At 40.8% G+C, this 25,413-nt stretch overlaps 1 protein-coding gene across 4 annotated transcripts in view; it reads left to right on the top strand.

Moving 5' to 3' along the window:
- Positions 1-25,413, top strand: part of Agbl1 (AGBL carboxypeptidase 1) — a 906,807-nt gene that overhangs the window by 844,108 nt on the left and 37,286 nt on the right. The gene's annotated exons all lie outside the window — the stretch shown is intronic.

A 25,413-nucleotide genomic window follows, 5' to 3' on the forward strand; every position in this document is an offset into this window, starting at 1 on the left:
TAGGCTGTATTTGAGAAGTTGTGCTCAAACATCTCAATTTCAGTAGTCTCTACACTCTGCTAGCAAATCTGTGAATTGTGGGGCGCACATTCCAATTCACTCAAGCATTTGTTTGTTTGTTTACATTCCAGCCATTGCTCTCCCTTCCCAGTCCCTCCTCCCACAGTTCTTCATCCTGCTCCTCCTCCCACTTGCCTTTGAGAGGGTGCCCCCATATCCCAGCAGGCCTCTATTCCCTGAGGCCTCAAGCCTCCCCAGGATTGTCAGTGACTTCTCACACTTTTCTACAGTCCCTGCTCCACATGCATGAAGACTTGAAGCAGGCAGACATCATGTGTGGGTAACAGGTTTTAGCTCACCTTGTGGGTGTGCATAATCTACCACAATGTCATCTAGGAATTGACAGAGAACTTCTCAAGGCGCCTTATGGTTGTCATACATCTCAGACTCTCCTTTGAAATTTCCGACTGTGCCACATTTTCCTTTGACTTGCTGAGTATTAATTCCTTTGAGATAGTGATGGCTGGACGCGCTGACAATGCTGTTTAGTGTGAGACGCTTTGTCCTGTTTATTGCAAACCAGCCCTCCCCTTTGATGAAGTTTGTTTTTCACACACAGGCCCAGCTTGTTAGAACCCTCATGCCAGATGAGTTTTGAGCAGAAAATGAAAGCAGCCAAATGCAAGGATGGCACCAATTTGAGTTTTGATTTTTTTTGACCTGTTTATAATTTTTTGAGAGTTTCTTATATGGGGACTGTATTGACATCATTTCCCCCTTCCTTCCTGCCCTCCAACTCTTTCCATATGCTCCACCCTCCCCTGCTCTCTCTCAACCTGTCTTAAATTTTATTGTCATTCTTTAATACTGTATATGTACATATGCATATATATTTATTCATTCAACCTATACACCCCGATGAATACATTTAATGATGCTCACAAGTGGGGAGTGCGTTTGTTTGTGTACATTTGTGTGTGTGATTTGTGTGTGTATGTCTGCATATGTGTATGTGGTGTGTGAGTGTATATGTGAGTGTATATGTATATATGTACAGGCATGTGGTGTATGTGTATGTATCTGTATATGTGTGCTTATGTGGTGTGTGTGTGTGTGTGTGCTTGCACACACACGCACATGTGTGTATTTAGAACTTAATGCCTTGGGATAAAGAAACCTATTGGGACTTTTCTTAGAGAAGACTCTTCCTCCAGGCAGCATGCATTAATTGTCTGTAGCTCTTTGTCTCTGGGTAACATCTTGAAAATGGTTTTCCATGAATGTTGTCCTGCCTATTGGTGTTGTCTTCCTACTTGAAGTTCAGCATTTTTTATAAATACTGTGTCACAGTTTGACAGATAGCTATTTGGTTTTCTCTGAAGCCCATTTTTTTTAAGTGCCATTTTTTTCCTAGCTGATTTTTGGAGAGAGGATATCTAGGTTACAAAATGACCATATTGGTTCAATGATTATTTAGCTTTTTTTAAAAGATAGTTCTACATGTTGACCTCCAGTTGAACCAGCACCTTTTGCTGAAAATGCTATCTTTTTTCCATTGGATGGTTTTGGCTCCTTTGTCAAAAATCAAGTGACCATAGGTGTGTGGGTTCATTTCTGGGTCTTCAATTCTATTCCATTGGTCTATCTGTCTGTCTCCGTACCAATACCATGCAGTTTTTATCACTATTGCTCTGTAATACTGCTTGGGTTCAGGGATAGTGATTCCCCCTGAAGTCCTTCTATTGTTCAGGATAGTTTTAGCTATCCTGGGTTTTTTGTTATTCCAGATGAATTTGCAAATTGTTCTGTCTAACTCTTTGAAGAATTGGATTGGTATTTTGATGGGGATTGCATTGAATCTGTAGATCGCTTTTGGTAAAATGGCCATTTTTACTATGTTAATCCTGCCAATCCATGAGCATGGGAGATCTTTCCATCTTCTGAGGTCTTCTTCAATTTCTTTCTTCAGAGTCTTGAAGTTCTTATTGTACAGATCTTTTACTTGCTTGGTTAAAGTCACACCGGGGTACTTTATATTATTTGGGTCTATTATGAAGGGTGTCGTTTCCCTAATTTCTTTCTCGGCTTGTTTCTCTTTTGTGTAGAGGAAGGCTACTGATTTATTTGAGTTAATTTTATACCCAGCCACTTTGCTGAAGTTGTTTATCAGCTTTAGTAGTTCTCTGGTGGAACTTTTGGGATCACTTAAATATACTATCATATCATCTGTAAATAGTGATATTTTGACTTCTTCTTTTCCGATCTGTATAGAAGAATGCAGATCGATCCATGCTTATCATCCTGTACAAAGCTTAAGTCCAGGTGGATCAAGGACCTCCACATCAAACCAGATACACTCAAACTAATAAAAGGAAAACAAGGGAAGCATCTGGAACACATGGGCACTGGAAAAAATTTCCTGAACAAAACACCAATGGCTTATGCTCTAAGATCAAGAATCGACAAATGGGATCTCATAAAACTGCAAAGCTTCTGTAAGGCAAAGGACACTGTGGTTAGGACAAAACGGCAACCAACAGATTGGGAAAAGACCTTTACCAATCCTACAACAGATAGAGGCCTTATATCTAAAATATACAAAGAACTCAAGAAGTTAGACCACAGGGAGACAAATAACCCTATTAAAAAATGGGGTTCAGAGCTAAACAAAGAATTCACAGCTGAGGAATGCCGAATGGCTGAGAAACACCTAACGAAATGTTCAACATCTTTAGTCATAAGGGAAATGCAAATCAAAACAACCCTAAGATTTCACCTCACACCAGTGAGAATGGCTAAGATCAAAAACTCAGGTGACAGCAGATGCTGGCGAGGATGTGGAGAAAGAGGAACACTCCTCCATTGTTGTTGGGATTGCAGACTGGTACAACCATTCTGGAAATCAGTCTGGAGGTTCCTCAGAAAATTGGACATTGAACTGCCTGAGGATCCAGCTATACCTCTCTTGGGCATATACCCAAAAGATGCCCCAACATATAAAAAAGACACGTGCTCCACTATGTTCATCGCAGCCTTATTTATAATAGCCAGAAGCTGGAAAGAACCCAGATGCCCTTCAACAGAGGAATGGATACAGAAAATGTGGTACATCTACACAATGGAATATTACTCAGCTATCAAAAACAATGACTTTATGAAATTCATAGGCAAATGATTGGAACTGGAAAATATCATCCTGAGTGAGGTAACCCAATCACAGAAAAACACACATGGTATGCACTCATTGATAAGTGGCTATTAGCCCAAATGCTTGAATTACCCTAGATGCCTAGTCAAATGAAACTCAAGACGGATGATCAAAATGTGAATGCTTCACTCCTTCTTTTAAAGGGGAACAAGAATACCCTTGGCAGGGAAGAGAGAGGCAAAGATTAAAACAGACACAGAAGGAACACCCATTCAGAGCCTGCCCCACATGTGGCCCATACATATACAGCCACCCAATTAGACAAGATGGATGAAGCAAAGAAGTGCAGGCCGACAGGAGCCGGATGTAGATCTCTCCCAAGAGACACAGCCAGAATACAGGAAACACAGAGGCGTATGCCAGCAGCAAACCACTGAATTGGGAATAGCACCCCCGTTGAAGGAATCAGAGAAAGAACTGGAAGAGCTTGAAGGGGCTCGAGACCCCATATGTACAACATTGCCAAGCAACCAGAGCTTCCAGGGACTAAGCCACTACCCAAAGACTATACATTGACTGACCCTGGGCTCCAACCTCATAGGTAGCAATGAATATCCTAGTAAGAGCACCAGTGGAAGGGGAAGCCCTGGGTCCTGCTAAGACTGAGCCCCCAGTGAACTAGACTGTTGGGGGGAGCGCGGCAATGGGGGGAGGATGGGGAGGGGAACACCCATAAGGAAGGGGAGGGGGGAGGGGGATGTTTGCCCGGAAACCGGGAAAGGGAATAACACTCGAAATGTATATAAGAAATACTCAAGTTAATAAAAAAAAAAACAAAAAAAAAAACAAAAAAAAAAACCTAATAAATGTTTGCCTTAAAAAAAAAAAGATAGTTCTACCTGATGAACTCACTTTGCAGTCAACACTGACTGTGAATTTGCAATCCTCCTTCTTGATCCTTTCAACTGTTCAAATTGCTTTACTGTGCCCTGTCTTAATGGTCTTATAAAAGGAATGCATGAAAGGAGCTATAAAAGTAGCTATCATACTTGTCCCATTAAATAATAAAGTATGATGTCCCCCTTCATTCTTCCTCTCACATGATAGCAGGTCACTTCACAGTTTGGTCAGTACATATGTTATTAATACCCTCACTTCATTCAGTGTCTCCAGAAAGAGAACCCAGCACTGCCACTATGGCCTTATTCCATGAAGTAGTTATATGAGTTCTTTGTTAGATGAAAAATATATTAACCTAAACTTAGTAGACAAAATGGGAAGTTCAATCGTTCAGTCAACATTACTTTAACTCCAGTTGAGGATCCATGAGAGAAGATACTACATCAGATTTCCATCAAAGGAATTTATGGTCCCTTATAAATAAACATCTTAGGGGTTGGGGATTTAGCTCAGCGGTAGAGCGCTTGCCTAGGGAGCGCAAGGCCCTGGGTTCGGTCCCCAGCTCCGAAAAAAAAAAAAAAATAAACATCTTTGTTCTTAGTTTTTGAACATAGCAGTAGACCCATTGACAAGACAAATGGAGACTATAATGATGCTAATAAAATTCAACACTTCTTGAGTACATGCCATCTTCTAGATATTAGTAAGAGCTTGGCAAATTCCTTTAGGCTTTGAAATCCTGATGGCAAAACCAGCTGCAGTGGGCTGCCTGGTTAAATTCACCATTACCACAGGGATGAGCCTTAGGGAATTCATGGGTGGGCACTCTGAATGGAGACCTGCTGCTTATTGAATGTGCAGAGGGGCTCAACGTCTAGACAGAGAATGACAATCTGAAAATATTTTTCTTTGCCAGTCTTAGTTGTGAAGGATATTGGGGAAAAAAAGATAGATGATGAGTGTAAAATTTCAAATGCGTCCACAGATTTTTGTGCTTTGCCTCATCAAATTGCTGGGCCCTAAGATGGGTCCCTAAGAAGGGGTTTCTCTGGATGTTGCAGTAGCTAGGTTGCTGTGCACACTGGGAGCTCATCCGGCATAATAAGTAAGCATTTCCACAGCTAGAATGGTTGCAAACAAATCCTTGAGGGGCTAGGGAATGCAAATTAGAATTGCCAGCAGGCACTGAATCCAAGGGCATTTGTTAAGCATAACAACAGGTTAGAAAAACAAGGTCATGGCCTCCAATAATTCTTCCCTTTTGGACCAACATTATGCAAATTACAAGGAAATATCAGGGTAGCTGTTTCTCAGAGAATGAAATTGCTGAATGTGGATAGACTTTATTTCAGATAAAAATGGAACTAAGTATAAAATGGAAAAGAAAATGGAGTTCTGGGCAGTTTTGTTCCCAAGCTTCCTGATGCATGGTACAGTATCAGTTGGGCTTATTGTCTGGGACCAACTGTGGCTAGTTACATTTGCCTAAACCCGGATCCTCATCCTGTTTGCGCAGCATCCAGGAAGGAAAGCCTCTTCTGCTCCACGAGCCCTGGACTTGCATCAGAACAGACCTTGTCGACAGTGTGCGTAGGTTTTAATGAAAAGTCACAAAAAAGGATACCCTTCTTGGTACTTGTGCAAGTGAGAAAATAAAGAATATCATTCAGGCCATGCCTCCCTGCTCAATCATGTTGGCTCAGGAAACCTTAATGCCAATACCTCATATACCCTAGAGCAAAGACACATCCACCCATGTGCTAATATTCAACAGTTGCACTCAGCTGAAAGGATACTACGATAGCTTTGCATCCTTTGATGCAAAGGATAGCAGGCATCCTTTGAGCATCAAACACCTATTTCCTATAGGCAGAGATGCACTGATAACTAGATTCAAAGGGACAGTGATTTCCAAGGCTTAAGAAGCAGCAAGATGTCACCATTGTTGCGGCCCCGGGCTATGAACATTACTTATTCATTCCTTCATCCATTATTTTATTAAGCAGTGTCTGGACAAGGCCTGGATTAAATGTTGGAAGAATTACCAATATGCAGAGGGCATGTTCATTGCTTTGTTAGACGTCCTGATCTTATTTCTGTCACTTCTGTTCTCTCTCTTGTTTCACTCATGTCCTTCAGCAGTTGTCACATGTCATTTCTGTGAACAGAACTTAATTAAATTTTTACTAAGCATAAGAATCCAATTGCCCTAATACTGCAGGTATACCAAGAGCCGTGTCACCTCTGCCTGTACTGTGCGACCTTGCACTGGGACAGTCTTTATTCACAGGAGCCCATGACTTTCTTCTGTCAACCTTCTATGGTTTGTTCAATGATACACAATTATTGTTATCTTTTAAAAAGGTTTTAAAAACATGGGTTTCAAGCAGCCTGAGCTGGCAGCACACCATGGAGCCAAGAACAGTCCCAAAGTCTTGATGCTCCTGACTCGACTTCTCAAGATCTGGGCATCCCTGCACTTATCTTGATTATTTCAATTCTCTGTGACCTTTATCTTATTATATTGCAGAAGTGGTAATGGCTCATGTGATATATGTTATAAGTCTTACAGGAAATAATAAAGCTGCTCAAAATAAAGGTGTGTATAGTGTCCACTCATCAATCCTCCTTTGTATCATGTGGCCATTCTCAAAAAACAATAAAAAGTGAAAAGAATATGCAGTTGGCCAAAAACAATGTTAATAACAGACACTTTCCCACTTCTATCAGATGGATGTTTGATGCAGAGGACATGGAGGGGTGTTACTTACTGGTTTGTTCCCCCTGGATGGTGCATCCTGCATTCTTAAAGAACCCTGGGCCACCATCCCAGGAAAGATGCCACCTACAGTGAGCTGGTCCCTTCCCCAATAAAACACAGATTAAGACTATGTCCTACAGGCTTGCCTATGGAGTCAATATTATGGAGACATTTTTCTTAATTAGGGCGCCCTCCTCTCAGATGACTTCAGCTGTGTCAAGTTGACATAAAACAAGTCACTACAGTAAGCAGTCTTGTGTGTCATAGTAATGGAGAGATCACAGCTCTCATCTCTTAGCTTTCATGATAGTAGCACCTTTATCTACTATTCTGGGAGTGAGAGAAGAAGTAGTTGGGACCAGCACAGGATACAATGCTCTTACTGGAAAAAAAATGAGAGTTGGGTCTGTGGGTTCTCTCTCTCTAATGAGACCATTAATCCCCATCGTTTCGGACAAGTACTGATCTTATCTCACAGAGAAGCTTCAATTACCCTATCCATGCACCTAGGTTCTCAGGAAGGAGCTGAGATAAAATCTGATGAGGGCTATAAGGAGGTCCATAACCTGGTCATCATGAGTACGCTGAGAAATGGGTTTGGGGGAAGAAATGCCAAAGATACATATTAGACATGTATGGTGAATGAAGCTCTCTCTCTCTCTCTCTCTCTCTCTCTCTCTCTCTCTCTCTCTCTCTCTCTGTGTGTGTGTGTGTGTGTGTGTGTGTGTGTGTGTGTATACATATGCACACATGCTAAGGAAGGCCAGAATGCTGAACATCTTCCTCAATTACATCTCTGCCTTGCTTTTTAAGACATGTTCTCTTACTGAGCCGGAAGCTCACTGATTTGACTAGGCTGATTAGCCAGGAAGCCCCAGGCACTCGTCTTCCTCTGGTGCTGAGATCACAAGCACAGGCTACCGTAATGCCTGCCTCCTTACACAGATGCTGGGGGAAGGTGGGGGTGAAGAATTCAGATCTTCTGCTTGTGTGGAAATTATTTTTACTAATTGAGTTGTCTCCCCTGCTCTCCAGTAAATGAAGCTTTCTATTTTCTCAGGATTTCCTGAAAACTCTTTGGAAAGAGCAAGTAGTTTCTGATCAAATAAGGCAGAATAAATTCCACCTCACACATGGATTCCTCTGACTCTGGTCTTGCACACTCTAGAAGGGCAGCTAGCTTGGAAAATAACTAGGGAATCCGATGGGGAGCAGCATCAGGAAAGAAAGGCAACATGAACTTGAACCTGACTGAAAAGGATAGGGAGGGTCAGTGGTAGGCTCTGCCATCTCCTTTGATCATGATAGACTTGGAAGCCAATTTGAAAGGGTGGCAGCAATTTCCCTTCTGTATACAGAAAGGGGGATGCTAGCAAGGGAAGGGCAGACTTACAAGAATTAGTCATTCATTTGCCTGTATCTGTACTAAGTTTTTGGGTTTTATTGTTTATGTGTATGTGGTATGCATGTGTGTTTATGCATGCTGTCATGTGTGTGGACACATATATATGTGAATGCATATGCATCTATGTGTGAGTATATAAGTATATGGAGGTCAAAGGTTGATATTAGACGTCTTCCACTTTTGTTTCCATCTTTATTTACTGAGGTAGGTGCTCTTGTTCTACCCAGCACTCATGTGTTCTGCTATTCTTGCTAGTCAGTTTGTTTTGAGGATCTCCCAAACTCTGTCTCAAGTTCTGAGCTCAGAGGACTTCTCCAGTCAGAGAGATGTTATATGTGTCCTCACACTTGATTGGAAAACATTTTGTCTACTGAAGCATCTCTTCAGACCCATTTGGTTTATTATTGAGTTCGGAGGAGACTGCTATTCTTTCTTTGTTCACTGAAGTCATGCGGTCATGGCTTTTACTCCAGTGGACATTGTTAAATGAATGACTGAATGGATGGTTGAGCATTGTCTGAGACTCTCCTTAAGCACTGACATTCCGGTCTAACCTGTCTCCTGCTTGTTGCATACAAGGTAGACATTGTATCTAGAAGAACTCTTAGCTACTCTCCCAATGCCCCACTTTGCAAGGTAGATTATTACAATGAACATTATTCTTGCCATATTCCTATAGGCTTGAAAACACTCCAGGGCTTGCTTCAGCAGTCTGTGACATGTTACCTAAGATCAACAGTCTAATGGGATAGTCAACATAGCATCTGGCAAGTCCCTTTCCTTGAGGCAGGGGAAAGAAAAAAAGGCAGGAGGCAGTGCTGTAGATCTCCTAAGAAGCAGCTTGCTCTGAGCTTCAGAGGAATGCTGAATAGCTGTAGCTACGAAATATCTCAGGATTTCTTAGCTATGCAAGTGCAGCAATGATGCTTGACCAATTAAATCAGAATTGATGGATCTAAGGAACCTTGGGCTTGGACCTTTAAAAAAAAACCCAGGTATATCATATTGTGGTCAGACTTGAAAGCTCAGGAGTTAAGGTTCTTTAACTCTGCTCTATTTAGGATCACATTAGGAAAAATTTAAAAATCCCAAAGCTTATTGCACATCCCATATCAATTAAATCAAATCTCTGGGGCTGTAGCAAGAGCTCTGCATTCTTACAACTCCCTCGTTGAGACCAATGAAGAGCCAGGGTTGAAAAGCAATGTGGGAATCTATGAAACCGTGTATACCCTTGATAGATGGCACTACTGCTGTTTGCTCATTGAATGCCAATCACTATCACTGCTTTAGAGGTTTGACCAAAACTAAATTGCTATTCAACCCTCATACAAGGCTATCCTTTGACATGGATAAACATTACCAGTTAAGCACTTAGAGGGGAGATAATTATTTTATTTATTGTTTCATGATTCCTAGGTATCTCAAATAACAGAAATAAAATTAGCCACTATTAATTTAGTACCGGATCCTCACAGCAACCTTGAGAAGTGGTTAACACTCTCCTAAATAGAGAGACAAAGAACTGATGCTTACAGAAATTAAAGAATATGTCCAAGGTCATTCAGGGGAGAGAGACTGAAAATAGGATTTGGACTCCGATCTAATGACATGAAGGCCCAGGCTCTGCTTATAACACTTGACTTCCTTTTTATAATAAGAGCTGCATTGAAAAATCATTTACATACCATAAAGCTCACATGTTTTAAGTGTACAGTGATTTGTAGAAAATGTACAGGGTAGTGGGAGCCATCACCACATCTCCTTTTTAAAACACTTCCATCAGCCCTAAAGAATCCCTTGTGCCCATTTATTTGATTGGCTTAAAAGAATGGAGAAGGAGAAATATTGGAGCCTTGGTTTTATTCCCAACCCTGTCATTTATATAGTCCTCTGACCTTGAAGGATACAGGAACCTCACTGGGCCTCAGCTATTTTTAATTAGTCACTCAGAGATAATAATTCCTGCCGGAGGAGGAGAAAGGTCAGACAAAGCACAGGGAGGTGCATTGTCACGGGGTGCTCTGAGAGTGGAAAGAGCTGCATCTTTCAAACTGCACAGAATCATTCTCACCTTCCAAGTGATTTGGATCTGAAACTGAACTCAGGGAGTTGTAGTCACACATGCCTAGCTGGTTCTCCCTCTCCCTTACGTTTTCCCTCTGTCGTTCTCTCACCTCATCGATGCATGTCCCATGACATTTCTCCCAGAGCCACCTCAGTGCACGACAGTGTACAGTGTAGATCTCTTCTGACCACTGGAATGACAGATGATATTCAGAACAGGATGGCTTAATGCTCTGCTTTGGTTCTTAGGGGTTTAGCCATCTCTGGCAGAAGCCTGAGGTACCCATATGCTCCTGTAATGACTAACTGTCAGGGAGATGTATGGTGTCCTTTCAGCGGGAGAACACAAACAGATGTGGTGCACCCTGGTATTTCTGGCTCCTTAATTAGCACTGTGGTGGGTGACAGGGAACCCAAGCGGACGCATTTGATCAGGGCCACAGGAGAGTCATGCCAAGGGAGCATCTTGTTTATCCAGCTCCAGAGTATACAGTGAACTGTTGAGCAGTAAATATATTCACAATACTTCCATTTCAACTGCTTTAAGTTTTAATGCTTGGTTTGAGTCGGTGTGTATGTATGTGTTGTATGTATGAGTGCATTTGTATAGGATAAAGATTGATGTTCTCCTCAGCGTCTAACTTTTTGACACAGGTCTCTTCTTGAACCAGGAGAGCTCCATTTTGGCTAAACTGGCTAGCCTGAAAGCCTCAGGGATTTACATGTGTCTTGCCCCAAGCACTGTAACTAAGAAGCTTGTTGGCATACCCAGTTGTTTATATGGTTCCTGGGGATCCAAACTCTAGTCGTCAGTCCTCCCCAGCTAGCACTTTATAGACTGGGTTATGCTACCATCTCCCTTGAGACACTATTCTGTCTTTATGGAACACAGACAAGGAATAGCTTAAGGCTATATCTCTTTTTCCTAACTACTTTCTCTAGCTAAGGGTATTGATCATTATTCACTAAAATATGAATAGTGCCTAAATCTTTGTGTAATTTCTTATATGTCTCCCTTTCTCCATATTGATGAATCTAGTCCTTAACTTCTAACTATAAATGATCATTATTTCTACTTAGCATAACTACTTTTAGATAATTCCCATGCAATAAAGGGGCAAGGTCTGAATGGAAAATTCAGTGGCATAATTGACCTCTTCATACTATAACTGCCCTATTTAGACTGAAAAAGGGTGGACATCCAGGGGCACGGTTTCATCTTTAAATTTAGTTTCTTTTTACAAGGATTTGGAAGATAAATACTATGTATGGAACACTCAGGGTCAGTCAACAGGTCAGTGAAGTAAATAAAGGAGCTTACTTCCAAGCCAGGGAGGTCTAGACCACTAGTTGATGATTGTAGGCCATTTCTAGGAGTTACCTGATAATTCACGGCCTAAATAGTACATTCACGAGTCTTCCTCTAATGAGCTCAAGGGGTTGGAAAGCCACAGACTGTTCTCTGTGACTCCAGGTCACCTCAGAGTCCACCGAGCTAGGCACCAACGTGGGAGAAATGAACTTCTGCCTGAGCATCTATCAGATCTCACTGTCCCCAGTCACAATGAAAAGCTGGAACAGACAGCTGCATGGGGAAGGCAATGGCGATATAAATACATGTTTAATTGCACATCAATTACAATTACTTACTAGGCTGCATTTATTTAAATGCAGTGTAATTAGAGCAAAAACCTTGATTTAATCATAACCCTATCAAACACAGATCCCTTCATCTTCTCTGTATCGCTGTGTGCCTTCTGTTTCCCTCTGTGCTGATACTGGGAGAGGGGTGGAAGCAGAATCCATTTAGGGCACAGGCCCTCTCAGAGTGTTCTCTCGTCATTCTAGACCTCTGCTCCGAAGCTGCAGAGCAGTTCATCCTGCCCTCTTCTCTAACAGCTCCTGATGAGAAGGACTGATTAGCTAGAGTGACTTATTAGAAATATAACTCATCCCTGATGGCAGGCTTCATAACCCAGGAGCCCAAGATTAGTAAGGACATTACATAGGTTCAGCCTCCAGAGATAAATTACTTCTTGGAATGGACCCTCTCCGAGGCCCTATGGCTGATTTCTCATCACCGTTGATGGGACCTGACTTGACATTGCAGCAAAGAGGTGGGTAGCAGGCAGGCAGACGGGCAGGCAGGCAGGCTGTCTTTCGCGGTCAGCTCCGGCTGCATCTTTGTTCATCTCCAACTTTCCTTCATCCTCTCTTGCATTTCCTGCCCATCTCCCAAGGGGCCACCATGCCGTCTCTATGTGTGTGAAACAAGAATGCCCTCTTTCTGTAACCATGTATAAAAGCATTGCTCTGTTGAACCCTTAACGATGCAAATCTCTCTGATTTGATTGATTTATTGGTTTATTGGTTTATTTGATTTATTGGTTTCTCCCCTCACCCACCCCTGCAACCACCCCCCCCCCACACACACACAATGACATCCTCTATGACTACTTGGAAATAGAGGAGAAACAGACCTGTGCCCTCAGTGGATAGCTAAGGTCTATCAAAAAGAGTTAGGAGCTGACATATGTCCATGTGAAATAATTGCCTGATTTGGGGACAATCTCCTGATTCACACAGGTACTCTTCACTCTTCCTGCCAACAGAGAGTGCACAAAATAACGTGCATTGAGTTTGACACTGTAACAGGCATGGTTCATTCATTGTCCTTTACGAAAGAATATAAGGTAGTCACCATCGCTGTTTAAATACTTGGATTACAAAAAATGGATATGCAAGGAAGTTAAATATGTGGCTTGAAATTGCAAAGGAGGTCATGAGATGACCACTAAGGCCTATGAAATTCAAACTTAGAGCCAGATACTAAAACATACACACACACACACACACACACACACACACAAACACACACACACACACACACACACACACACTGGCATGTGTCTATATACATATACGTATGTTGGTATATATATACATTTCTCTTTATGTGTGTATATATATATGTCTAATTATATATTTGTTATATATTTGTTATTCCTAGATAAGTAGAAAATACATATACATAAATGAACAGGTGCCTTTTATATATTTATTATACTATATTATATATCCATATATTATATCTCTATAGACTGGACCTTATTAGCCTCCCTTTGAAAGTGAGGAAATGAGCTTTAAGAGATAAAGCATATGTCAGAAGTTTCATGCTTAGATGCAGGGCTGCATCAGCTGAATTTTATGGGAACACTCGAAGAACTCCAGACATTATGGTGGAAACTTCATTCATTTATCACATTCACATCTCTCACCAGCTCTGGGGCATTTTACAACCTGGCTACCTCTTCAACACACCCTCCTCTGTCCCTCCTGGCCTGCACAAGGTCCTCCACACTGTGCTCTTCTGGTTAACTCCTGCACCTGCTGCCTTCCTGAGTGCTCCTCCTTTGTCCTCACTTATTCAAGGAGGTGAATTCAAAGGAGGCAAATTCTTTATCACTCCAGCATAAAACCTCTCTTTGCTCTTCCCTTCCCCTGGTCTTTGATTCTCCTTCCTGTCCCTCTCTGGCTACTTCTCAAGCAGATATCTACACATCCTTGCTTAAGACTTTAAACTCTTTTTTCTGCATTTCCCAAAATATGTGCTATGTTTTGAATGTAACTTCCCCCTCTGGTTGGACAACTCTAAAATTCTTCCCACCTTTCTTTGCCCACGTACCTCTCCCCTATCTTTAAATCTCAACTCTAAAAAATGTCTCTTTCAGGGAAACCTCTGACTCTTCCAGAGAAACCTGTTCTCCTGTGACACACTTAGAGGATCACTCTTTGTACTCTTCCCGTAACTATTTCACTCCACTCTGGTTCCCCAGTGGTCTCTGAGATGGAGAGGTAAGAGCATCCCTGCCAGCATCGAGGAGGAATTCAGTCAATACTGACTGACGTGATGAGTAAACACTCTCAATTTAGAAGTCCCTTCTTCATTTCCTGACATCTGTCTTCCTCTTTACCACTTCTTTACCATGTTCCACACCTGAGTCTTTTCATTCCCAAATGCTTTCTTGGCAGTGAAGAGTGAACTCTCGCCTTTGCTGGTAGCCCGTGCCAGACTCTTTCCTTCCAGAATAGTCTTTCCAGCTCCCCATTTCAGTCCGCACAGTTAACACCTTACAGTCTCTACACATAGTCGAGGGTCCTAGGATACCGCGTTGGCTGATGGTATATAAGCCTCTGGTGTTTTACAATCTCCAGAGCGAAATCTCTACAGAATATTCTCCCCTGCACAAGCTCCCAGGATGAAGAATTCATGTTCAGCAGAATATGAAGGAATAATAGGAAAAAAAACTGAGCATGAAAATGGGTAAATAATTGCTGGATGCTGCATGCTAGAGTGAAGAAAACGATGTGAAAACCAGGCTTATCAGAAATTCTCTTATATTTCAGTACAGTGAGGCTCTGTACAGCATCACAGTTCACCAGCTACAACCATTATTCCCAGACCACGTCAGTGTGCCATTAGAGCTGGAGAGAATGGGAAAGAGTTCTGACTTCAAGAGTTGTCAGGGCATTGTGTTCCCATGGCTCTCTGTGTGTGTGTGTGTGTGGGAGAGAGTCGATGTGTGAGTGTGTGTGCCTGCCTGTGTGTCTGAGTGTGAGTGTGTATGAGTGTATGAGTGAGTGTGTGAATGTATGTAAATGTATGTGTGAGTGGTATGAGAGTGTGTGTTTAAGTGTGTGAGCCTATGCATGAGTGTGTGTGAGTGTGAGAGAGTGTGTGTGAGATTGTGTGTTTTCACATCTATGGGTGTTCAAAGAGCAGGAGATGAGAGTCCCTGCCATCTGATGCCCCTCCCTTCCTTCCTTTCTTTCTTTCTCTTTCATTCATTTGTTCTTCCCTTTATTTAAAAAAATAATTACTAAGAACATATTATGTTAACAACATGTTTCTAATCACATAGTATATGTCAGAGAATAAGCATGCTACTTTTTAAGTGTTAATGTCTCAGGTAAAGATTAGAGTTACAGTCGCAGTCTCCGAAGTAAACAGAAACAAAATTGATAGCTGGTGAAATGTGGGGCATTCCACTAAGAGATGGGAAATTTCAATGATTTAGGGAGATAGAATGGTGTGTGTGTGTGTGTGTGTGTGTGTGTGTGTGTGTGTGTGTGCATTTATATATGAAGTGAGGTGTGCAAGAGGACCCTAAAATACAATTATATGCAGACAGCAAGCATGTGAGCTCGCCTTACTAATACCCACTTATTTTACAGCAATTCTGAAATCTTGTTAAAGAGTCAGAACCTCAGAAGGATCAACCATCTTCCCTAAATTCACACAGCTTCCAGGTGTTATGACCGAGATTCTAGACTAAGTCAAGCCACTTCCAAAACTCATTGATCTTCTTTTGTCTGGTTAGTGAAAGCAGATGTGGAGGAGAGACAAGCTATTGCTAATCTTTATGGCTGGGAATCGAGAAAAGAGCAAGTAAGAGAACCCAGCTGTGACCAACTCACGGTGGGAGCTTCTACCCTTGGTCATTTGGAAGGCTAGGAGTTGTGTTCAACATACTCCAGGCCAGTCTCATCCCACCATGGAAACTAAATGTGTGAACATGTATGCAAGGAAAACTCATGGATGTAACTTGAGTCCCAGTAAATGCGTGTGCCAGAGGGTGGGGTGAAAACTCATCAGGATCTGACCAAATGTGCTAAGCATCTTTCTTTTCCCAGATGGTGTGAAGGAGAAGGGCTGCAACCACTTTTACTAAATGCATCTCCTTTGAGGGCCATTGTACTAGAAAGCCATACTATAAGGAGTGGAGTCCTACAGGTTCAAATGTCACTTCCACCAAAGAGATTTTGTTGCAAACCAATGACTTTGGCTATCTAGACAGATTCCATCGCATGGGGTTGAAGGGGCAGAAGCTTTGCAGCAAAAGACTCAGACATCTGCAGAAGTTGTGAGAAAATCAGCTACAGACAAACTTAGGAGAAAGCATATGGGAACACAAGGTCTACAGACAACAGAACAATTTCTTGTCAGCCATAAATGCATTTCAAATTTCATTTCTAGTGCTAACTCTCTGTTTGGTCTTGTGTAATGAATGACCCTTTCTGACCTCGGCTTTATTATAGAAAAAATGGGATGAATGAAGCTGGGAACATAAGCCAGAATGAAAGCGATTTGAATCGACTTCTACTTTTACTGTTCTGATCATATCTGAATTTCTGCACCGCCCCCATCATGTGTGTGTGTGTGTGTGTGTGTGTGTGTAATCTTTAGTGGTGACTTAGTGTCTCAGTGTCTGGGTATCTTACGAACTATTCACTCCACAACAATGAGCGTGACACACAGGTTATTAAACTCCTCTGAGCCTGTTTTGTATCTATAAGGGAAAGAGGATGAAGCCATGCTTCTTGGATTGTAGGAGGTGATGACATAAGATTTGAGAATAGAGTCAGCACACGTAAGCCCCCAGTGCTCTGTTCTTCTTCTTATTAATCATCAAAGCTCCACCAGGAGAGACAGTATGCCTTCATTCCCTTGTGTCAGCAATGTGGTTTTCCTCTCCATCATGGTATATTTATATATTTCGATCAAGAACAGGCCATCATTTAATTCTCACATCATCATTTAATTCTGTTGTATTATAACCTGTTGTATTATATATACTGAGTATATAAATCTCACTCTCCTGTTTATGCACATATAACTACATGCACAGAATATATGAATATGCATATAATTATACGTATATAATTTAGTTCTTTTTTTTAACCAGATTAGAAGTGGAATAGCTAAATGCAGCCATAAAGCACAGAAGCTATTCATTAGCCCCTGATTTATAAATGTTTTACAGTGACATCCGAGCATGATGGCATTATCTGACTGCAAATTAGGTTCTGGTACGGGGACCCTCAGCAGGCATTGCTGTTTGACCACCAATTCTGAGTAACTTAATATTTAATAGCCTCCTCATTATAAATCTTTCTTTTCAAATCCCTCTCTCTTCTCTCGTCCTCTCCCTCCTCAACCCTTCTCTCTTTCTATCTCTGTATATAGACAATCATCTGTTTGGATGAAACCACACTTCTATGTTTCTAGCACTGTTAGTTAGCAAGATTTCTCTCAGAAAAAAATTCAGGTCTCTCTGTTGTGTCTCTGTAGGCACATAACTAAAACATTGTGGATCGGAATAAAGGAGAAGCCCTACATTTCCTGTTACATCGCTTTTTAACTGTTTCTCTGATGGTTAGACAATGAAATGGGAAGTGGAGATGCGGAAAGCTGTGTTCATCTTTTTTCTGCCATTACAGATGGCAATGGGATTATAACAGATGGAGCTTATTACAATGGAGATTAATTTTTAGATTTATTTTTATTTACCTGCATGAATTTTGTGTCTCTGCACATGACTTTGTTTGGCTGTGGATACACTATGAAATTTTTGGATCTCTTGAAGCAGCAGTTAAAATGAATTGAGCTTGCCAACATGGGGGTTGAGTACTGAACTTAGGCCTTCTGCATGAACAGACACACTCATCTTCTTAATTATTATTAAATTTATTTATTTATTTACGTAACACCACAATATCAGCCCCTTCCTCCCAGTGCCCTTCACACATATCACCCCTTTTCCCCCTTCCTCTTATTTGAGAAGGGAAATCCCCCTCTAGCTATTACCCTTCCTCACTACCACCACCATTCTTGGACATCAAGTCACAAACAGATACACACTTAACCACTCAGATATCTCTCTAATCACAAGATGGAGATATTTTCATGGAAAGAAATGGGAGAGCACTAAAATAATAACACAGTCATTCAAGAATCCATTTCTGAATTCCTCTGTCCCTAAATTTCTAAGGACTTCTGATGTCCACCATAGATTTGTATTATCAAAAGTAAATACTGTGGACCAACCCAAGGTAAAAGCACATTGTCTAGTTGCCACTGGAATAAGAAGACTGACCTGGTCTCTAATTTCCATGGTTAGCAAGTTCAAGGTCAAGAAACAGGCTTAATATAATTAGTTTATCACTTTCTGGTCAAAGGACTACGTCCAAGACAGGTTCTCCTAATGTTCTCAGTTACAAAATCTAACGCCCATCATAGTCATCCCAGAAATGAAGTATTCGGAGGTTTATAAACTATCTCAGCTATATGGAGGCTTCAGAGCTAAAGTGTAAATGCTTAACACCTGATTTTAATAGTGACTATCTATGTGACTCAAATTTTTCTGTTCTTTGGTTTCCGCATTTATTAGGCCAAGCACCAATATAATCTATTCTATTTTAGAATTAGGCCTGAGAACCGGATGACCTAACTCTCACATCAGGCACTTAGTTTATGTGATAACACAGATCAAATTCACTAAAAGCTGTTATTTGTTAGTTTGTCTTTATTAGTGACCTATAATATGCCACACAAACCCCTGATCAAAGACTTAAATGGCCAGCTCCAAAGCTTCTATACCCACTCATGGGTGAACTGCCAAGTTTATTTACAAGGTTAAAACATTTACATAGTCACTGGATAATAAAAAATGATGGAGCTTCAAAGCTATGAGTAGCTCATGGCAATCAGGTCAAATCTTCAAATCTGGGCACTGAGGCTACTGCAATTAAGTCTATTCATTGCTTCTGTTCAGCAACAAGCGAGCACTGTAATCTCACTCCCTTTCCTTTCTATTAGTATGTTCTTACTCAGTTATCAAAGTCTGTGAACAGATGCTGAATATTTGCTTTATGCATATTTATGGAATGTGGTTTTCTCATGTTTTGGAAATGGATTAACAGTAGTATACTATGTGGTATTCTGTACTGGCCAGTTTTCTCATTTTATGAATTTGGATCCACAGAGGTGTATGCTTCTTACACATGCCTAGGGTTAAATAAGATAAAGAATCCATGTCAATATAGGAATCATAGACTAAGTGGTTCAAAATGCCCTTTAGCCAAACAGGTCCTTGTCAATGTGTATTGTACAGAAAACTAACATATGCAATCAACAGATAACAGAATTAAAGAAACCACAAAGCTTGGCACTGGATGACTAATCAGGTCTTGTGGATGAAGTGAGTCAAAGAGTTGAAACTGGTATATTCATAAAGCTGAATGCTAGGCATGAGCTTACAGACCCTCATTTTAAAGTGTATGTTTTCTGTACCTTTGTGATCATGGCATCAATGGACTATTATGATGATAGATTGGTAGAAAAAGAAGGTGGAATATAGAATGGGAAGCGCAATGTTTGAGAAAGAGTTCTCGCCCTGATTGGGTCAGATATTGTAGACAGAAGGGTATATAATCACTGAGGGATGTAGGAAGAGTCATGGAAGAGCCAATAAATTATTTTCCCACATGTTGATTATGGATAGAACGAGCAGTTCAGGAAAAGAATGCACTGTCCTTGAGCAGGAAGTGAATTACACTTACCCACTAGTTAGAGCTTTGAAAACAATGAGAGTTAGAGCTTTGAAAACAATGAGAGTCCAGTCATATAAAAAGAAGGGATATATATATATATATATATATATATATATATATATATATATATATGCAGTATGTAGTGATAGATAATGCCACGTATAAATGCTGGCGCTGCAAAGGCACGTAAAGCCTCAGAATAAATTATTACCATAAATAAATATTGCTCATAGATATTTCAGATGCTTCTGTGGTTATGAACACTTGACATTCACCCCTAAGGAATTGTGTATTTCCTCATCAGAAGCAAGAGCGCTCATGACTGATGACTGCGTGTCTGATTAAAGCTGTAAACATCCACGTCCTGTTTGCTGCTACAACTATGACTTGGGCTGGAGCGCTGAGCCCTAGGGGCCTAATGCATATCTCATGTATGGCATGGCTGGCAACTCACAGCAGGAGATGCTGAGGAGACCTACCTATCATTGCTTGCCAGTCAGCTCAGATTCTTTTGTTGAAAAAGTCCTCATTGTCTGTTTCCGAGATAAGTACAGAAGCCCTACTCCTTAAGGCAGAGGGCTGTTGGTGTAGGGCTGGCTAAGTGTCTGTGTCATCTGGAAGACTGACTTCATCTTCTGAATGACCAGCACTTCATATTTGAACTCTGGCAAGTCTCATGGAATTGTGAGCGTGTCACACTCAATCACAACAGTAAGACCGTGGTGGTAACTGCATAACGGGATAAGGAAGGAAATGCATGGGCTTTCAAGCCCAGTGGACCAAAGGAACTCTAGGAACCTAAAACACACAGTTGATTTTCCTGCCTTAAGAGAGGAGATAATCATATCTCTTTCTAACACTTGTTTTGGCTATTAACTTTGTAATTAAAAGTTACTTCTAAAGCCTATGAACTTAAAGCCTCAGGCCTGGAATATAGCCAGAGCAGAGGAACCTCGCCCATTCCCCTCCAACCCAGCTTTGAAATGTACACCGTACCTTGTGCTGCTCAGATGATACAACTTTGTGTGGCAACATGTCTAGGTGCCTATGCAAGAGGCAGCTGACATGTACACTGTCGTGGTGAGTTTTTATACCAAAGAAAGTCCTGTGTTACATACATGTATGGAGACTTGAAGAAATTCCCAGCCCAGGGGAGTCACCTGAGTTTTGGACTCTAAAGTGCAGTATAAAAAATAGTAAATGATACATTTATTTCTAGATCTATTATTATTATTATTATTATTATTATTATTATTATTATTACTAGTAGTAGTAGTGTTAGTATTAGTATTATTATTACTAGTATTATTATTTTATAATAACTTGTTTTGACTCAAGTGGTTAAAAGCTTGAGTTAGTCTTGGTTTTTGTACCTACTTAAAATATGTGTTGAGGGTTCAATATACTCCTGCTTTAATATATTCAGGCATCATGCTAAATATACTTTTCATTTGTCTATGCCATTCTGTCAAAAACCTTATGGATTAATGTGTTTCTTATACTGCTTTTTTATAGGTGGGAAAATGGGTTTACAGAGTTCGTGTAGCCTGGCTATGGTAATTGGTGATAGAACCACGAGTAAATCCTGCCCTGCCATACCCTAGAGTTGGCCATCATTCTATTATACTCAATGGCTCCGTCAATATCAAACTTACTGAAGCTTTCGGTCTCATTTTAACCCCAAAAACCTGTGACTCAGTTGTTCATATTCCATGACAAGAGCACATCAAAACGATCAGTCACCACAATATATTTCATGGAGCACTGAACAAGCTATGATTCTTAGAGCCCACCAGGTGCCAGATGTAGAGTTACAGTGGACACTCAGCAGTCCAGTCTGGGTATCACATTGCTATGGGCTTCTGGGAAAATCCTGCATGTGGCATCATACATGCAGGCACACACTCTGCCATCGGGCCCTGCTAGGGGCTGGAAATGAAGTGGCAAAAGCAGCCAGCTCTGTCATGTTTTGATTGTTCCCAGCTCCCCTTAGGTAGTCTACCACTGGTCCATGTACTCTTGCTCTTTCTTTCTTTTTACCTGCACAGTAGAAATAGTGCTCTCTCTGGAGCAGGGCTCTGTTTATTCACCCCCTACACAGCCCCCAGAAAGTCTAACAGTGTTGGAGCACAGTGGGGATTTCATAGATAGCTACAGAGCAAGCAGTGAGTGATCAGAACAATAGGCTCTGACTTAGCAATTTGGATCATCTCCCTCACATTTGAAAACTACTTACAGATAGGCTAAATCACATGAGATATACCCACAGACCCAAGAGATGGTTAGCCAAAACTCTTCATTTCATGGAAGAGGAAACAGAAAAATCAAAGTGTTTATTTGAATTATCCATAGTCACACAAGCAATATTCCAGTCCTGTGACTCAGAGCTCCACATTCTATATCATAACACATTGCAAATGAAACTGTAATAACTTTTACAGGGACTCCATACCTAAACCAAGTGTTTCAGGAAACATAGGCCTACAGCATAGAAAATTAGACCAAGAAGAATTAGTTTCTGCCTTCTCAATCCCATGATGGTCTGAAGAAAACAAGAAACAACAATAAAAACAAACAAACAAGCAAACAAACAAACAAACAAACAAAAAACCGTTGATGTGAATGCCGGAGATGCATCACAAGATTCTATGAGTGGTATTGAGTTTTCATGACTTGGAATGACTAAGAGAATCCCATGTGCCCAGAACTAGTTACTGTATTTCGTTCCCAGAGCACAATTTTAACTTATCCACTAAAACCTTATTTCCCAGCAAGACATACCTCAGCAGCATTCATTCCTCCCTCGCCTCAAGCCTCCCTCTCCCCTGGCCTTCTTCTAAAGGATCAGAGTCAGTGTTCAGCCTTCTCATGTTCAAACTCCAGCACTGCTTCTTGCTATGCAGCTCTAGATTTACTCAAACTCCCTGTGCTTCAGCCCTTCCCAGAGTCAAGCGAGATTCAGTGACTTAGCACATCTGAGAGATTTTTTTTTTATGTCCACGTGTCTGATAGCTCTTCGCTGTTGTAATTAACACTTTCATGGCTTATTATAAGGAAGGCCTGAAAGCTTTTGCCTCGCTCAGTCATTACCTCCTCCTTTAAGACACTGTGTTCTGGGAGTCATCACAGTTCACACAGATATTTTATTTTTTAGCTCTCTTCTTCATTCTCAATACATGATTCCCTTTCCCTGGAACTCTGAATATGAAAACAAGACTATCTATTTTTTCATAACTGGGCTGTGATTCAAAATGGGAATTGCATTACAAAACCCAAAGAGTTGGCTTGACAAGGAAGGAGAGCAGATATTTTATAGTGGTGTTACTGATGACTACATACCATTTCCTAATATCCCTTTAGACCCACGTCTCAGATGCCACCCACTTATGACCTAAGCTGTGTCCCTTACATATCTCTATGACACTATTAACACTCTCAAAAAGTGACTACAAGACTCAGAGATGAAGGAACTGGGTTAGCCCAGTTATTATTCATTTCTTACATGACTAAAATACATATATACATATTTCTATGGTCAATGATATGCATTTCAAATATATTATGTATTATATATTTTACATAATAGATTGAATTCTTATTATATCATATATTATATTATATTTATTATATATCATATATCATATGTTATATATGATTAGCCATAGAATATACACACTGGTGGATCAACAATGTACAGAATGTTCTCTCTTCTCTCAATTACCATATTGTGAAAAGAGGTTTATTGTAAAGAATAAGTTCCCAGACAGACTATTACACAATGCAAAACTTATGTGATAGACTTCTGCTTCTTTCACTATGGGTCTATCCATAAAAGACTACAAGTAAGGTTTGCTGCCCAGAGTAGAAATATGAGGCAGAAGTTAGATGAGTCCAAACAAAGATACCATCTCATTAAATAAAATATGCAAAGGCACTAGGTGAGAGGTTCTGGGAGACAGTATGGCAGTATGACAGTATGGCAGTAGTGTGATGCTTTGGAGGGGGACATGATAAAGGGTGACATGGACCATAACATAAAACACAGGCACTCCGTAATCTAAGGATTAAAGCTTAATCCTTTCATGCAAAGAGTGGAGATGTTCTGCTGCATCACAATTAGTTACGGTGATGGAGTTCACTCATTTATACTCTTCACTCCTTGTCCTGTGCCCATGGCAGCTACAGCCTAACGTGTCCTTCAAGACCAAGCTGAAAGTGCTGGCACTTCGATTTTCCTCTCACCATGAACAGGCATTTTGTTAACGCTACATTTTACAAATCGACTCCCTTGCTAGGCAAGTGAGAGTAACCTTGGGTTTCTGTGGAACACATTTTAAGTCACTGAACAAGGGAAAGAGCGTCTCCAGTTTTATGAAGTAGTAGAACCAACGTTAAGAGCTACAATCAACTGTAAGTTTACACAAAATACCCTTAATGGTATTTTCAGTCATTGTCTCGGCTGGTTTTTCGTAGTCCATTGTGTCTGCCTCAGACTTAAAAAAGTGATTGTCTCATATACGTGAACCTGAAAGAGGAGCTAAAATTCTAAATATAATTTCTCTTGGATATGTGGATATGGATTCCTTTTATTGATTTTGTCTTTGACCTATGGCATAAAAAAATTAAATTATGTCAAAAATTCCTAGAATCATAAGCCCTATTCACATGCATGTCATTTTGTTAAGATTCTTTGCTTGTGGTCTCATTTTGTTTTCCTTTCATTTTTATTTAATAAATGTCTCCATCTGGGCTGTATTTTTGGCAACATTCGGCAAGAGAAGTCACATGATAGAGGTTTTGCAATTTCAAATTGATAAAACCTTATCAATGTGCAGAAATTTTTGTGGCCAAGAAAGGAAAGTCAGGTTGGAACATGAATAAGTTTGAGAAATATCAAGTGAGTGAGTTTGGGGACACTAACACACACACACACACACACACACACACACACACACGCCTCACATTATCAGAATAGGCATAAGATGGTAACGATTATTCAATGCATCCGAAGAAAAGCTGCAAACATCGTGGGTTGCTGTGGTGTGCCACTAACTACAAGGTACAACATGTTCACAAATCAAATGGATCCACAATCCAATGTTCGAAGAAGAGAAAGTAATCTTGAAACATGAAGAGAAATAACATAACAACCTGGTAAAACTGTGTGTTGTGTTGTTTTTTTAACAAAAGATAAAAAAGGTGGTGTGTGAACCTTGGCTCACAGTTCAGCACATTCCAAATGCAAGAGCTGTGGATCACATAGCCTCAAGGACCCAGCAAAGGCATCCTTTTCAAAGAATTTGTAGAGCATTTTTATCCTTGCTGTCAGCTGCCTTGGTGGCAGGGTGATAAATGCCATTGAATTTGAGTTAAACAGACTAAATCTGTGAAAGAATATTTGAAGAGCCACTGAAGTCCGGAATAGTTCACCAACTCTACACCAGAGGAACAACAGAGGTGTGTCATAGAAAAACTGCCTCAAGGCTGAAGAATGTGGGCACAGTTACCAAAGAGCCTGCACGCCGTGTCTTCGCAACAGACCACGTGATACACACCTTGAATGCAGGGTGCTAAGTTTTCTAATGCTCATCAGCCTTCTGCCTCCAGCCTCCAGCCTCAGATCAGGTCCCCTTCTCTTCCTTCTCTCCCTTGGAACTCTTTGGATTAGTGCTGACAGGCATCTTTAGGACTCTAGTTTCCTTTCACAGAAATGAATCTACAGATGACTTAACCTAAGAT

The sequence above is a fragment of the Rattus norvegicus genome, chromosome 1, assembly GCF_036323735.1.
Source record: "Rattus norvegicus strain BN/NHsdMcwi chromosome 1, GRCr8, whole genome shotgun sequence".
Lineage (NCBI taxonomy): Eukaryota > Metazoa > Chordata > Mammalia > Rodentia > Muridae > Rattus > Rattus norvegicus.